This window comes from Strongylocentrotus purpuratus, unplaced genomic scaffold (genome assembly GCF_000002235.5).
Source record: "Strongylocentrotus purpuratus isolate Spur 01 unplaced genomic scaffold, Spur_5.0 spur5_scaffold_20, whole genome shotgun sequence".
In the NCBI taxonomy this organism is placed as follows: domain Eukaryota; kingdom Metazoa; phylum Echinodermata; class Echinoidea; order Camarodonta; family Strongylocentrotidae; genus Strongylocentrotus; species Strongylocentrotus purpuratus.
Genome location: NW_022145606.1, coordinates 2783896 through 2789580, shown reverse-complemented (window position 1 = coordinate 2789580; position 5685 = coordinate 2783896).

Sequence of the window (5685 nt, the reverse complement as noted above, 5' to 3'; positions counted from 1 at the left end):
AATTTCTGTAATAAATGACCAACGCGTTTTCAAGAGTATTTCTGGGCTTGATAAAGACCGGAGAACCAAAATATCTGATTTTTGCTGGTAATCCCTATTTTCGATTGATTTAGAGTCAATTAAATTGTTTTTTTAGTTTCACATGGACCACATTTCAATGGATAATGGGATTGTATTTAAGCATTGATTGTGAAATGAAAACTCAATCTTAAAGAAGAAAAACAAACAATGTAGTCATTTCCTTCCGGAGCTACAAAATATTTAAGATCGAAACGAAGACATCATATTAATTAATATTGATATATATATTATTAATTTTTAAACATCACCTACATGGATCCTTGTCATTTGAGTGGGGGATTGTTGGTCACATGATATTCAATAGATTTCTATTGCACGGGCGTGCATTTTTGGTTATATGCAGACTGCGTACCTCTCTGCCGTGCGCGTATCCTTGCGTGTATCTGACGCGAAGGCAATCTGAATGTAATCGAGAAGGCTTGACTCCAACTTTAATTTATCTTTAATATAAGGAGTAAAGCATAAATTGTCGATTAACGTTCTATTAGATCTTCTTCGATGCTGTATAAAACAAATAATGAATGTTTTTCATTCGTTCAATAGTACGAATATTGTCATTATTTGTGTAATAATTAATACTTTATAATTGTAATTACTATTATTGTAAATGCAAGTAAAATGATGATACTTTGTATTAAAAATGTCAAACAAATTATATAGATTCACAGGCGATTCAGTAAACTTATAATCGTGTGCATCTATATCAAATCGCACATAAGAATACAATTGTTATATTAAAGTTTTTGTATACTGCTGTCAACATCTATCATAACTATGTCAAACTCAAAACACCTCATGCCCTTTATAAATCTCATCAGTTATGAAGCCTTCTTCAGTTGTACTTGTATAACTTGTATATATGTATACAAGTAAACTTGTCTTTTTATGTCATCACCCACAATGTTGGCACTGTTCCTGTTAAAGTATTTTTGAGCAAAACATGTTTGATGTGAGGAATAGTTGTTCGCAATAACTTTTGTCCTCATTTCTCCGTATGGAATGCCTTATCAGATTTATACACAAACTATCATTTCTGTAAATTATTCTTTATAATGTAAAACCTTATTATGTTCGTTGTCATGTTATTATGATTGTCCATGTTTTAAACATAATTTCAGCATTATGTTGCAATGCATGATTTCGTTAAATAAATAACATTTAAATAGAAAAAGAGAATCAGATTCCGTGGGATATGAAACAATGATACTACGACATTCTGAACAGTAAGCTTGTATAAAAGTGTGTTCACTTAGTTCTAGGTTTCATTCCTAGGCCACATTCAGAATGAAATTAAAATGAAAAAAAACAAAAAAACATTGGGCTTAAAATACAGTTCGCAAACAGTTGCTATTCATGTTGATGATAAAAAGGAGACTGCATACATAACATGTTTTTACTGATATGCCTTTATATATAACTATTTTTCTTTACTCTGTCAGAAAAAAAAAGTTTGTAATTATCTAAATATTATTGTGTTTATTTTGTCAAAAACATAACCCTGTCAAACATGTAAAGAAGAGTAGTTTTGTAGCAATGTTTTTTTGTTCATTTTCATCTGTTATCTGAAGAGTAGTTTTACGAAAAAAAATGTATATTTGTTCATTTTCATTCTGGTATTTGAAGAGTAGTTTTATAGACATGTTTAATTTGTTCATTTTCATTCTGTTATACACAATACATTTTCAAAAAAATTATGTAAGCCTGGCTTTTTATTTCATCAGCAAATCAATTAAATTCAAGAATAAAATAAGAACACATATCAGTATTTCACTCTTTCAGTATGAAATTCAGAAAAGTATTGTCACAAAAAGAAAGAGAAAATTAGCATTGAATAAAGTTGGAATAGATTTAAAAGATATAAGCAGGAGAAAGGGGAAATTTGAATAGAGAGAGAGAGGGGGGGGTGGGAGACCCCCAAATGAAACAAGATTTCGTAATCATATCAAAGAACCAGACATGTGGTCGTGCTAGCTACGATACACGAGCAATATTATGTAAGAAATATTGCGGATAATATTACACATCAATACCACATCGAAGTGTTTCATGATTAATCAACGTCCTCGTTTTGACCAGAGTTGGAGGTATTAGGCCTATCCTCCTACGACCAAGCATGTGTCTGGAACTAGATATTCACGATTGGCTGCTTCGCTATAACCATGTTGATCGTTATGACAATGACAGTGATGATGATGATGATAATGACGGTGATGATGATGATGATGATGAGGAGGATCATGGTGATGACGAAGAGGAGGAAGATGTTCATGTATAATTACCATGGTTGTAGAGTGCTGCCCATAAAGTTTGAATAATTGTCTCCTATTTTTTTTTTTTTTACGATTGTAAAATTATAATTGATTATTGATGTATTATGTTTATATATTTTCTCATAGCTTGATTGATCCATCTCTATGATTTTTTGAATTAATCAAAACATTTCTGAGAAGCTTTAAATTGTAATCTATCAAGAACTAATCACTACAACTTTATGACAAGAGGTTATAATCAATTAATCCAACTTTATTGGCAGTGTATGAGTATACCGTGGTGATGGTACACCATCTTCTATGCCTTCATCATCATTATCATCACCTCGAACGTCATCATATCACATCTTCATTTTCAGGAACTATTACCATATTATTAGAATGATCACCATGATTTGTCGATTGAAAATCTATATTGTGTTCTTAAAGGTATAGACCAGTTCTGGTCATGCGATTGCATTGTGAAAGAAACGTTGTGGAATCGATCAGAAAAGGTTATTCATTTAACATATAAGTATCGGTGTTAACTCCAAGGTTCTGGAATCATCACAAATATAAGAAATTTGACCCAGTCTTGATAAAGTTACAAGGACAGTACACAAAAAAGATGTATATGGGACTACGCAATAAATTATCAATTAGAAGGCGGTTTCCCGGCAAAAGTTGTAACATCAAATATTAGTCAAAACATATTCTTTCACATGACTATTATATAGAGCTTCCATTTCGTTTTTTGAGAAGGGAGTGTTTCCAAAACTGATCTATACCTTTCAGCTTAAAGGGGAAGTCCACCCTGAATTAAGTTAGTTTTAATAGGAGTAGAAAAATGAGAGAAACAAGTCAGTGAAAGTTTGAGCAAATTCCGATTAAAAATAAGGAAGTTAGGATTTTTTAAGTTGTGATCAATCAAACACAAATTGGCAACTCTATGACGTATCATGCGAGCTCAACTTCCATTTGCTCAGTACTAAAAAAATCTAAAATTTTCATTTTCCCTCAAGAAAAATTTCAACCATACATGCACCCTAAATATAATAATTGCAAATATGTTTCTATACTCCCCCTGCAAGGAACAAATATATATTCCGTCATCAATAACGAAGAAAACATGATTTTATGGAATATTATGCACAAAGCAAATGAAGGAGAGCTCGTATAATAAGTCACAGAGTTGCCAATTTGTATTTTATTGATCACAACTTCAATAATTCATAACTTTCTTATTTTCATTCAGAATTTGCTCAAACTTTCACTCACCTGATTTTCTTATTATTCTGCCTCTATCGAAACAAACTTATTTTGGGGGTGGACTTTCCCTTTAAGGTTGCTTGCTAGTAGTAGCTCAGTGAGTGCTCAAAACGACTCGCCTTTTTGTTTACAAAGTAAACCATTTTTTTGGAAATCTTCATTCGAAACTGACAAGTCTAATGTTTTGGAGGCAAATGGGGCTATTAATAGTACATCAAAAACAGAACGATATCCATTACATAATCATTGCAATTAAAGGTGAAAACGATTTGTAATTGTCTACTTGGAAATTTGATTTGTTAATCCTCAAGACTTTGTTTTTAGCTTGTTCCAAAATCAGTTTTCAAAAATGGTTAATTGTTTCTAAATTGAGTCGGTGCAACGACAAGATGGTTGGTATCATGCAACCCCCTTCTATCCTTCTGTAAAGCATGTGTATGATAGCAAGTTCCTCATATTGTAACAACACATCTTTTCAATCCACTTGCTGAAGATGGAATGGTTTATATTGCGGTCGATCAGATCTAACAGGAAACAGAACTCAATGGCCCGAATTCACAAACCTCCTTTGTTCTTTACAAACCAGGTTTGTAAAAAACGCGTAAAACGCGTCATATGACGTACGAAAACCAAGGTTTGTCGACAAACCTCCTTTGTGAATTCGGGCCAAGATGTCCCGAAAGTATGGATTCCCCCGTGATCCATATGCAAACGCTGATATAATGGTTAAACATGTCTCACCAAGCGATGACGCTCTGCTATGCTGTCGAATAGATCATAGGTTGATTAATGTATGTTAAAGGGAAAGTCCACCCCAAAAATAAGTTTGTTTCGATAGAGGCAGAATAATAAGAAAATCAGGTGAGTGAAAGTTTGAGCAAATTCTGAATGAAAATAAGAAAGTTATGAATTATTGAAGTTGTGATCAATCAAACACAAATTGGCAACTCTATGACGTATCATGCGAGCTCAACTTCCATTAGCTGAGTACTAAAAAAATCTAAAATTTTCATTTTCCCTCAAGAAAAATTTCAACCATACATGCACCCTAAATATAATAATTGCAAATATGTTTCTATACTCCCCCTGCAAGGAACAAATATATATTCCGTCATCAATAACGAAGAAGAAAACATGATTTTATGGAATATTATGCACAAAGCAAATGAAGGAGAGCTCGTATAATAAGTCACAGAGTTGCCAATTTGTATTTGATTGATCACAACTTCAATAATTCATAACTTTCTTATTTTCATTCAGAATTTGCTCAAACTTTCACTCACCTGATTTTCTTATTATTCTGCCTCTATCGAAACAAACTTATTTTGGGGGTGGACTTTCCCTTTAATAGTAATAGTTGGGGATGGTGCGCTTCACTCTCGAATGATAGGGCAAAGTAGCTCACTCGCAGACGATCTCCCGAGGCCTTTAACGTAATAGTGGAGGGCTTCATTTTGGTTTAATTTGAAATTGATAACCACTTAATCCGCCCTTGGGCAAATATGGATCTTGATAAAAGCCCCTTTACCATACAACAGTGGTTATATTTTATTTCTCGACAATACACAAGTGAAGTGAATTCAAAGACACCCCTATACCCTCTGCAAAGTTGTTGGTAAACCTGTCAGAACGACACCTACCCGGCAAGACCATGAAATGGGAGCTCAGAAGGTACGTAGTACCAATGCCAGAGCGTCCAGGGTAGTTAATGTTATTATCCTTTTGAAATTAAAGCAGAACGGAGCCCTGTGATTTCGTTACAAGCAATGGGAAATCGTTTGCTAGTTAATTAGCTACATGTAATTTATCCGAGCACTGGAGAGTGATTAGAAGCGCGCCATCTACACCTAAGCATACTTTAGTAAATCGGGATATTGAGCCAGCAAAACAAAAGTTTTGGTGGTGGTAGTTAAGACTCTAATTATTTTGCTTTCCAATGCAGTCAAGCATTTTTGACACTTAACGTTATTTATTTCTTTTTTTGCAATGACGACCTTCGTCATTGCCTTGTTTTCGTTCACATTCTGCCTGATTAATATACTTATCGTCCAGACATCCCATTCGTTTTGCACGTAGTGTTTGTTAT